Consider the following 12,225-nt stretch of genomic DNA (forward strand, 5'->3'; position numbering starts at 1 on the left):
ACAAAAATTCAGTGGTTCCTTACCTTACCTACTGAGCACTTGAATGAAACCCAACTATATCTCGCACTAGAGTACCTCTAAACCATCAAAATTACATAATTTCTCAATATTCAATACCCAAAATCACTAAATTTAAGAGGAGAATGGCTGGATGAGAAATTCAAATTTCTTACCACTTTGTTCGGATGGATTTGAAGAGCTCGTCGAGGCAGTTGCGTTGCGGCAAATGGTGTAGCGATTGGAGCTCTAGATTAAAAATTAGGAGGAACTGAATTTTTTGAAGTGAAGGGGTTTAGGGTTCTTGGCTCTTCTCCCTCATCATATATATGTTGGGCCCAATATAGGTCCAATTCAATTGGTTCGTATTTTAAATGTTTTTATTTTTTTAAATTATAAAATTTAATTTTTTAATTTTTTTACTCATAATTAATTTATTAGTTATTATTAATTAATTTACAATATTTTACAATGCTAAGGCTTTGCATGCAATGCTTGCCTTTTGATTATCCCCTCTTTTCTTTTTAATTTTTATTTCTTTAATTCTGTATTTCCTTAGAAAAAACTCAGAAAATACCTCAGTAGAAAATGGTACTTAATATGATAAGATTAGAAGTAGAAACTGTGATTAAATTTAAGAAAACAAGAAATTAAAGTAGAGTTAAGGTTCAAAGTGATTTCTAAAATTGCACTCGAGTTTTAAAGTGATTCTTGAAGTTAAAAGTTACTCAATTTTGTTCTTGAACTTGAACTCCGGGACTTATACTAATCCTTAAGGCACTTTTCGTTCATCGAAACATTGAAAACGACGTCGTTTTATATTTATTAAAAAAAACACGTTGAAGCCCCAACCCTTCCCCTTCTCCTTCGCCTTCCCCTCCTTCTTCCTGTTCCTTTTCTCCTTCCCCAACCTGAAGCCTTTCCCGTTCCCCAACCTGAGGCCCTTCCCCTTCCCCTTTCCCAACCCGAGGCCTCTACTACCTCCTCTCGTCGGCTTCCGTCACGGCACCACGCTGCTCACCCTCCTTCCCAACCTAGTCTCTCCTCTTTGCCTTTTCTCTTGTATGTTTTTTTTTTCATTTTTTTTATTGTAATGGAGTTTGTTCTGGATGTCTGGATGCATTTATTCTGGCATTTGTGATTAACCCTGTTTTTGCAATCCCTTTCTTGTTTGACTGAGATCTTTGTTTCATTAGTTTACTGCATAAAATTTATGTAATTTGAAAGCATATATACTGTCTCTATGCATTTGTTGTTCTGCACTAGGTGTATAAAGAAAAACAAAATGAAGTAATGGAGGAATTAATTTTTGGATCAAGGAGGCAGAAGGAGACAGAGAAAAAGGAGAGGCAAAGAGAGATAGAGAGGAGTCAATAGTATAAGAGACTAAGTTGGGTAAGGGAAGCGTGCAGCGCGGCAACAGAGAAAAAGGGGAAGGAAAGGAAAAGGGACTCGGGTTGGAGAAGGGGAAGGAGAGGCTCAGGTTTTTTTATATATAAAATTATAAAATGACGTCGTTTTAGTGTTCCGATGAACACAAAACGCATTAGGAACTAGTATGAGTCTCGGAGTGCAAGTTTGAGGACAAAATTAAATAACTAGTAATTTTAAAGAGCACTTTAAGGCTCGAGTGCAACTTTAGGGATCACTTTAAAATTTAACTCAATTAAAATAAGAAAAATTATTAACAATACGAATCATCACAAATACCAGTTGAAATTAGGAACTGTGTTGATCTTATTCATCTATTCATGCCTTTTAGTACTTTGCCTTGTTTGCTTGTTGTCCTTCTCTAATTCAATTAATTGTTTGACCTATGTTATAAATTCTGATACCATTAATTTTGCCATGAAATTGAAGGGATTTGTCTGACAATCAATATGGTCCTTTCTCCATATCAAAGCTGAAATGGCTGGAGTTTTTGTAACTTTTAAAACGGTATATATTTTTCTCTAATATTGAATTGAATTTCCAATTCTTCACCATATATTGTATTTCTCCACTGCTGTATAGTTCTCCTTTAGTTTAGTTTAGTCAAAATCGTTACTTATTTGGAAATTAAATCCATCTTAGGCTCTTAGCAATAGTGAGCTATATATGGCTACATGGGTCCCTTGAATTCATTCATTCATTTTCAAATCTTAAACTCTTAAATCGCACCTTCTCAATGTGATTAGTCGGTCAACAAAACTTTACTTAATAAAGAAAATACTATTAAGATGAGGAAAGAGCTACAATAGTATATCATATTATATTATTGTTACTTTTGAAGAGAAATTTTCCGATATAGAACCATTTAGTTGGCAAATGTCGGAATTTGAAAAGGAATCAGTTGACTCATCCCATCCCCATAACTTTATCCCAAATCCCAAACCTAAAAATCTTGTAAGTTCATTTAATTGTAAATTTTTATGAGCTTAGGATTGTGCCATGTATTTTCAAACAAATTCAAATGTGCAATTAATCTTGGTGGTAATCTTTCTTCGAATATTTTTAATTTTCTGTATTTTATGTTCTATTGCAAGTACTTTTATTGGTGAATGCATTCGAATAATTGCATTCTCTCATTTGCAGCGATCTTGCACAAAACATGCTCATTAGAGAGATACCTAGACTACTCTATTGGAATGAAGTCTTGCAGTACCTGTGTGAATTCTCCTTTCTTTGTATAATTTTCATTTACGGATGGATGTTTCCTGGTTTTAGCACTAATCTCCAAACGGTTAATTTTGATTATGCAATGGTATAGTGGATTGTGAGGGAACATGTTGACTGGAACTTTGCCCCCTGATATCTGTCAATTAACTTATCTGTCGTACTTGTAAGTATCCTTAGCATACACTTGAGGCTTCTCTTTGTTGTATCATATGTTCTTCCTTTGGTTTTTAAGTTTTGACCTTTCTTATTCTTTATTATTCTCCTTGACTTCCTAGTGATGTAAGAGGCAATAGCTTGACTGTAAGGAACTACACTGGGAACTGTACAAGTTTTGAACTCTTGTATTTAATTTTTTTTGTGCTTTCATTGTCTGTATTTCTTTTCTCTAGTTTTGTAGTGTCACCATATGTTATCATTGAATTTTCAGGGACATCTCATGTAATCAGATTTCTCGAGATATTCCCTATAATATTGGATTTCTTCAAGTGGCTACATTGTGAGTATTTTGGCTGAGGAATTTTTGTAATTATTAGCATAGATATGATCACTTGATTTGTGTTTTCTGTCTCTTAATGATTAACCCGATACTGAGGGGATTATTTCCATCATCGTTATTGTGTTATTACTATCTTTCTTCTATAAGTGTAATTTCATATTGATTGAAATTCCTTCACTATTTATTCTTGCCTGAGCACATTGATTCTACAAGTACCTCCATAGAAACAAGCTTATTGGTCCAATACCTGTAGAACTTGGCCAACATGTCAAAATTGAGCTACTTTTGAGTCTGATTATGATTGTATCATCTTGGTCCTCTTTTTACTACAAGTAATTATTTAAAACTAGTTTTTATTGTAGGCAATTAAATGACAATCAGCTGCTGGGTAGAATTCCTAATAAGATTGGAAAACTTGAACACCTGTTTGAATTTTGAGTATGATTCATTCTTATTTTAGAAAAAAAAAGTAGAATCACTTCTTTTTATGTCAGTTGAATTAAGTTCCTCTTGTTTGTTATGTTTAGGAATAATGCCAACAACCATCTTGAGGGTCTATTCCGCATAATATTAGCTCCTGTACTGCATTGAATTAGTTGTAAGATTTCTGCACACTGCCAATGAACCGTGGAACTTTGAAAAAAAAGAATCTTCTTTTGTTTTGAATATAACTTATACTGGGTCTTTACTTTTCATTTGTTTATCTTATGTAGTAATGTTCATGGAAATCAATTAAGCAACTCCATCCATTTAGATTCCACAGCCTTGAAAGTTTGACCTACCTGTATGTCATGGGAAACAACTTTTTTCACTTTATATTGGTTACATTTTCATTTCACTCTCTACTATACAACATAGTTTTGGCTTGAATATTTTTACTAAAATATTTTCTTTATTTTTAATTCTAGGTTGTAAATTTTAGATCACAGGTGTAGACAACACTATTTTATTTTGTCAATCATGATTCATGAACTTCAACAACACAAATTACATGAACTTTAAAGGAGTTCTATTAATGAATTGTTAATTTTACATGTTTATATTAAGTTAGGAATTTTTAAATTTATATATCATGGATTATGACTATGCACAACTTATAGAATTCAACTTTAAATATATTATTGCTATGTTTTGAAATGCAATGCTATTTTTGTAGAATTCAATTTTGATATTGGAGAGATTATAAGTTTATAACAGCTTAAAAAGCCACTAAATACAGAAAAAGCCCGTTACAGAAATTACTAACTTAGTGACAGTTTTAAATTGAGAAACTATTACTAAAAATATTGTGACGATTTAGACAATCATTAAATATACCTAAAATTTATCATAAAAACTAGTAATTTAGTTACAACTTCAAATCGTTGCTAAAAAATTTGTGATGGTTTAAAATTATCATTGAATTTAGTAATTTAATGACAGTTTCAAAGAGTCGCAAAATACAACACAAATTAAAAAATACATTAACAAGTGTTACAAATTAGTGATAGTTGTCACAAACAATTTAGCGATACTCCTTACCAACAATGATCCAAAAACTGTCACTATGTCTGCTGGCGACGTTCAAATCAGTAATACTTTTTCTAATCGTCGTGAAAATATTTAGTGACGGTTAAAACTGTCACGAACCATTAAAAAATGTTGCCAAAATGTTATTTTGTTGCAGTGCATTAGCATATTAGTTTACCTGATATGCTCGTATTAAAAAGTTAAATAAATAAGACAAATTCAAATATTTGTTATTATTAAGGTTCATATCAAAACTTGTAACATCCGAATTTTCGGATAATTAAATTTATTATATTTGTTGAAGATTTTATTTTAAGAAAATTATTTTACTGAAAATAATTAAATAAAATTCTATGATATTTTGAATTTAAAAATAATCAGGAGTTATATCTAAATTTTTTATAAAAAATAGAGTTTAAATTAATTAGAATTTTTATATAATTTTTATTGAATATTTGATATAATTGAAATTATAATTTTTGTACTTCAAAAATAAGAAAAAAATTGTATAATTTAATTTAAGTCACTTTTATTATGAACAATTTATAATTTAATTCAAGTTCTTCATTTTTAGAAAATAATTTATTCAAAATAATTAAATTGATTTTATAAATACTGAATTTAAGTTAATTAACGTTCTTGTGTAATTTTATTATAATTGGTTATTTTATAATTTAAAAGTAATGGAAGAATTATATAATTTAATCTAAGTAAATTCTATTATGAATGAATTATGGTATTAATTTGAACTCTTAAAAATTAATTTATTAAAAAATATTAGATTAATTTTTATAAATACTTTAAATTTAAGTTAGTTAATATTTATGTACAATTTTTATTATAATTAGTTAGTTCATTTAAATTGAAATTAAAATTTTGGTAATAGAAAAATAATAAAAAGGTGTATGATTTAATAAGATAATTGATATTTTAGATTTAAACTATACTATATATAGAGTTTGATTAATATGTTCATTTTATAATTTAAATTAAAAATAATTAATTAAACGTAGTAATATGTTAATAAATAATATTCTTAAATATTTTAATAGAGTACATTTGATTTTAAAATTATTTTAAAATATTTATTCATATATGTCCTTATTCCTTTATAAAATTCCTTATTTCTAACTCTAATTTCTAAATTGAAAATCAAACACCCTAATTTTCAAATTGGAACCTAACCCTAACTTCCCTCACCATACTCAGCCGCACCCCACTATAACAACCCGAATTTTTTAAAAATCAAATAATGCATTATTCATAATTTATTATATTTATTGAGAATTTTATTAAAAAAATATTTTTTTAAAAATAATTAAATTAAATTTTATGACATTTTAAATTTAAAATCTATTAAGATTTTTAAATAATTTTTATTATAATGACATATTTTAAAACAAAAGAAAAGAATTATAATTATTAGTATCATTATTATTATTATTATTATCATTATTATTACTATTATTATTATCATTATTATCATTATTATTATTATTATTATTATTATTATTTCCTTCCCTGGCCGAAGCCATAAAGGAACAAAGCGAAAGAAATGAAACATCGGGTTATATATAACTATATATATATCTACTTAATATATTAAAATGAGTTTTCTCTCAACTAATAAAAGTGACGTGTCAATTTTTTATAAATCCATTTTTTTAAAATAAATACATTTAATGAATAATATATAATTATACTAATTTAAAAAAAAATTATTATAATTATATAAAATCAATAGTTAATGTATTATTAAGCTACTTATCAATTATCAATCAAAAATATTTTTAATCATTTTAATGAATAATACATAATTATACTAATTTAGGAAAATATCTTTATTATAATCATATAAAATCAATATTTAATGTATTAGTAAACTAATTATCAATTGAAATTTTTTTTATTTATTTTAATTATATATTGATACCATTCTAATTCTTATTCATTATCCAATAATTTTATTAGTAGCAAATTTTTACCTTAATGGTAACCCATTTATAATAATAACAATAATAATAATTTTATTAGGATAAATATCAAATTCTATTTCTAATATAAAAATACAAAATTTTATTCCTTCTATTTTTATTTTACCACTATAAAAGACTATGTATGTTAGAAGAAAATATCATTTGTTTACCAATTACTCTTTCATTGGATAGCTTTTACAACAATTCTTTTTCTTCCTATGAGGCATCGTTATAAGAAGGCAATTATCGTGGACACAAACCACCACACACTCTAACTCTCGTGCTCATCATTCGAAGCTATATATGATATGTTATCCATGAAGCATTTATAGACCTTGGTATTATCATGTATGCATAAATAAAAAAAATTCGCATTTAAATTTACGCCATTTACCTGTTTGTGGTATATTGTAGTGTGAAGTTACTTTCAAATTGACGTATTTTTATTTATTATTATTATCGAAATGAATGTGATATGAAATTTAAAAAAAAAAACTCACACTCAATTTATTTTATTGTAGTCTTCTATCTGTTCTATTTCGTTTTATTTTTTTCTTATTCATTTTATTGTCTTTTTAAATGTTATATAATTTATTATAATTAATTAACGATTAATCTTCATGAATCTATGTTACTCTAAATTTTATATTTTATAAATATTTTATTTAAATATAATTTTTTAAACATAAAAATATATTATTTTTAATAATACCATACTTTTACTTTTTTATTCTAAATGAATATTTTATCGAATACTAATTAAAGTCATCATTCCATTTGCTTTTACTAATCTATTATCTAAATATTATATAAAATTAAAATCGTATAAATGAATTTAATATTAAAGTTAATTTGACTTTTTATTTAGAGTATTTTTCGATATTTTTAGTATAATCAACCAAAACTATTCAATTATGCTACTTTTATATTATTTTATATTATTAACTAATTAAAATTACCAAAATTTAATAATATAATTCTATTTTATATTTTTATATTTAGTCCAATCCATCCAAATTATATAATAATCACTTCAATTTTTATATTTTATAATATAATACTTGTAACACCCTAACTTTTAGTATGTCATGATCGTGCCAAAAGTAAGACATTACTAACCTATTTTCCTTATTAACTTTTTAATATTGAGCCTTTAGTTCGGTATCGCATTTCAGTTTTATAGAAAACTCCAGAAAATTATTTTTAGTAATTAAAATTACATATCAAAGATCTTCAAATAATAATAATCACATAATTATTAATAATAATAAGTACTATACAAATAAATTCAATATAAAACTCTAATACAATACCTAATCCTCTGGATAAAATAAAACTTAAAGCAACAAGGGTGAGGAAACTCTATAAAAATAATAGGAATCACAAGTAAATCTACTACTCATCCACAACTTCATATTGAACTTTCGAGCCTGTCACTAAATTAGTGGAAGATTTTGGGATGAGAACAAACCACACATTCTCAGTAGGGAACGGAAATGCCGTAAAAGTAGAGATTAAAATGCAAATAATCCATTTACTCAAAAAAACTATATTTTTACCAACCCCTGAAAATACTTCTAAATTTTACTTTAGATAACTAAATATTTTCTTTTAAATTTTTGAGCTTAAAACAAATCTCAATCACAACCTCTGTTCTCAGTTACCTCAATACACAAACTAATAGCATAAGAAACAGATCAACACACAAACAAATAGCAATAAGACAAACAGTACAATCACAGAGAGACAAGATAAGCAAACACAATCAAATGCAAATGTGCAAACAATGATGATGCATGTCTAGTCCTATCGCAGGTAATGAGCTCATTTGTCGGTTTCGACCCGCATTCGACACAATCGGACTCGCAAGTCAGATAAGACATTCCAGCGACATAACCTCTGTAAGGTTTCAACCTCTTGCAGGCGCTGATTCTCCAGTTGAAGTATGCCGAACATGACCTCTACAAGTACTTACAGGCACTGATTCTCCAACTGAAGCATGTGCCACTTTCTCCTCGAAGCCATTCCATACACACAGGCGTCCCCGCACAATGATTCACATATAAAGCTCACAGCTTAACATTTTTCCAGCGGCACCATAATCATTTACTTTCCGTCACCCTCTCGTGACCTTTTAAACAATTCATAATCACACGTGCCATGTTCATTTCTCATTCTTTCTTTTTCTTAACAAACCAAATTCATATCATAACTTAAAACAAAATCTCTTCTCAAAAGAGTGAATTTAAAAGATTATACTTTTTTTAATAAATTGGATTGAAAGTAACTCTTTTCGTAATAATTTAAAATTAAACAATATTCATAAATCAGATTGGCTTTTAAATAACGCCTTAAACAAAGTCTTGGAGTTCTATAAAAATTTCGGCAGTATTTCCTCTAAAATTTGGACTATGCCACCCTTTTACCGTTCCAACCAAACCATTTCTAATTCTCAGAAAACATTTTTGATAACTCAAACGAATCAAATTCAGTACTAAAAACCTATTTTCAATTCTCACAGATTACTTCCGATAAACCAGCAGGTCAAGTCCAATATCCAAAACATTTATAAATCTAAAAATCCAACTAGTTCTAATGTCAAAATATTTTCTAACTCTCAATTTATTACTAATAAAACAAATTTTCAATACAAAATCCATTTCTCAATATGAGAAAATATATAAATAAAATATTTTCCACTATAAAATAATATTTTAAAATAAATTTATAAATAAGATTTTCGAAATAAAATCACATTTTCGGTTATTTTTACATAAAATTGGGCAGAATCCCTCTTAAAAATTGGACTTTATCACCCATACGAGCTCCCTCAAATTCATCACTTTCCAAACCAAACTCAAATCCAACTCCATTCAACAATTATCAATACGACAATTTCTTCAATAATTAACTCATCATATTACAATTTAACAAGTAACACTAATTTAATCACCTTTTACAGTCACAACTCAACCAATTCATCATAATCACATAAAATCAGAATTTTAACAATTTCATCAAAATCAGAAAACTAATATCAATCACAAAACTAATATCAATCACAGCTTCAATTCAAACTCATCATTCAGTCATTCCAAGCAATCATAAATTATTTGCAAATATCCACTAGACTTCTGTGGCATTCATAATTTAAAACAGTTAATTTCAAAATAAAACCCACTACCTTCGTATGAAATCAAAATCATCGAAAGTTCTGGAGAAGCTTTCTGACCAGCTGACCAAGCTGCTGAAGGAAAAAGCGTCAGAAATTGTCTGTGCTTCCTAGAACTCCAATTAGCCGAACTCAAGGGAAAGAGGAACTACGTCACCATCAACTTCTACCGGACAAAAATAACGTCAATGTATAGAGAATGAGAATACAAACACTTTTACCGAATTAGATTTTTTATTAGAATTACGGATTGCAAAAAATCGAAACTGAAAATTCACGGTGCTATTGTTCTCTCGTTCTCTCTCACTCACGACATTCTCTTCATTTTCCCAAAGAAAATTATTCAGTATTACTTGGAGAAGGAATGGTTAATGAAAGAAGACTGGATAATTAATGTTAAAGTGACACATGGAAGACTTATGTGTCATTGATTTTATATATATACACACATGCATATAAAGCTTAGCAAGTAACACATTCCATTTTTTATTCTTTCATTCCCTTAAAGGCTTTCGGCCGATGTGAATAATAATTATAATAATAATCATAATAATAGCAATAATAATGATAATAATTTAATATTAAAATAATAATAACGATAGTAATAATATTAATTATAACAATGATAATAATAATAATAGTAATAATAAGAACTATAAAAATTAATTTAATTTTTGTTTTATCAATATTAAATTTAATAGAATAAATAATAATTAAATTATACTTCAATAATCATAAAATTTTATTTAATTATTTTTGTTAAAAATATTTTTCTTAAAAACTACATCTCAATATAATATATTAGCTCATAAATAGTTAATTATTTAATTTTAAAAAATTCGAAGGCCTATATTCTACCCTACTTATAAAAATTTTCGTCCTCAAAAATTGCTCTAAAATAAGAGAGGTTCATATGGCATACAAGTATAAAGAAAAAAGTACGATTACAAAGCTGAAATTACAAGGCAAGCTTGATGCAAAAGATGATATGGTCCAAACATGCGATGGTGGAACAAGGTGACAAAAGATTATAAAACAGGCATGTGGCTAAAATGACACGCTTAACGTCCGCACATTGATCTTATACCAACTCCAGAGTTCCAACTTTCCAAGCATCAATCTGATGTATATTCACCACTCCAAAATGTACTTTAACAAATAGACTATTCGTGAATTTCTCAATCTCATCAACACTTCGTAACCCAATATTGGTCACAAATCTAACTTCCGCAAACTTCTTTATGGGACTCAAAAACCCCAAAACATCTTATAACGTCGCACGCTTACAAACTCCACCTTTTGTATTTACGAAACACATCATAAAGAACTAACGCACCACTTGCTATATATAACGGTCGCTCGTGACACCAAAACAAATCTCAAGTTACTCAAAAAGATATAAGGCCTCAGAGAAAGGACAAGCAACTCGGACAAGGTTCACAAAGATTTCAAGGATTTACTTTGATGCATTAAACAAATCCAAAATTACATCAGAGAATACATGATCCAAGAAAAGGAGTTTAAACAGCACAAGGAGGAATCACACGTTACTCTAAAACAAGATTGAGTTACCCAAAAGGATATCAAACTTAGGAAGAGAAGAACAAAATTTATGGACGGGGTTCACAGGAATTCAAGAGAATGTTGAAGAACACTATCAGGCATGGAATAATTCAGAATGTAGGGTTCGAAACAAGAACTTCAAAAGAACCAAATTCAATTAGAATGAGATATATATAAGATGCGAGACATGAAGCAAAAGAACCAAATCGCATCTTAAGAAAAGCAGATATATCAAGAAGTTCAAGTAAACGTACGCAATTAAGATCAAATGAAAATAGCGTCTGAACAAGGAACAAGATTGGGGAATAATTAGTTCATGTTGTAAACCCCGCTAAAATTGGTAAATTATTAGCTAATAAATTGAATTTTTATTAGGAAAGCTAAAAATGCAAAACTAATATCAAAATAGGATAGAGCTCGTCGAAATGAAAATTTTGATACCAATTTCGGAAATTTGGCCCAGAATTGGACCAGAAGAACCGAACCGGTTGAACCGGAGCCTAAACCGGGCCCGTTGGTCCAACCAGACCCATAACATAAATGAAGCAGCAACTTCATCTTCTCCATTTCACAAAAGCAACAAAACACACAGCAAGGAAGGGAGGAGAAAAAACCTAACCCTTACCTTTCCTTCTCACCACAATAACTCCTCCGTTCGGGCTCCGATCGCCGCACCATTCACGGTCACGCGCTCAGCGCGTCAAGCTCTACCTTTCTATCTGAACAATTTCACTGGTAAGCCTCCTATTAATTTCAGAATCCCTATCCCTCTTTCTTTTGTAAACTTAAAAACATATGGTGAATCTTGTCCAATTTCTATGTTCTAGGTTCAAGTTAGCTTTCGAAACTTGTGG

At 28.5% G+C, this 12,225-nt stretch overlaps 1 long non-coding RNA gene across 2 annotated transcripts; it reads left to right on the plus strand.

The window, feature by feature from the left end:
* Positions 1–2,289: 2,289 nt before the first annotated feature.
* LOC112761827 (uncharacterized) lies at positions 2,290–3,328 on the plus strand. 2 transcript variants are annotated; one of them, XR_011880548.1, is made up of 2 exons: positions 2,290–2,382; positions 2,572–3,328. It is a non-coding gene; the product is annotated as an uncharacterized lncRNA (long non-coding RNA). The 2 variants fall into 2 exon arrangements; XR_011880549.1 differs by having other exon boundaries at positions 2,337–2,469.
* Positions 3,329–12,225: the final 8,897 nt, after the last annotated feature.

The sequence above is a fragment of the Arachis hypogaea genome, chromosome 1 (genome assembly GCF_003086295.3).
Source record: "Arachis hypogaea cultivar Tifrunner chromosome 1, arahy.Tifrunner.gnm2.J5K5, whole genome shotgun sequence".
Classification (NCBI taxonomy): domain Eukaryota; kingdom Viridiplantae; phylum Streptophyta; class Magnoliopsida; order Fabales; family Fabaceae; genus Arachis; species Arachis hypogaea.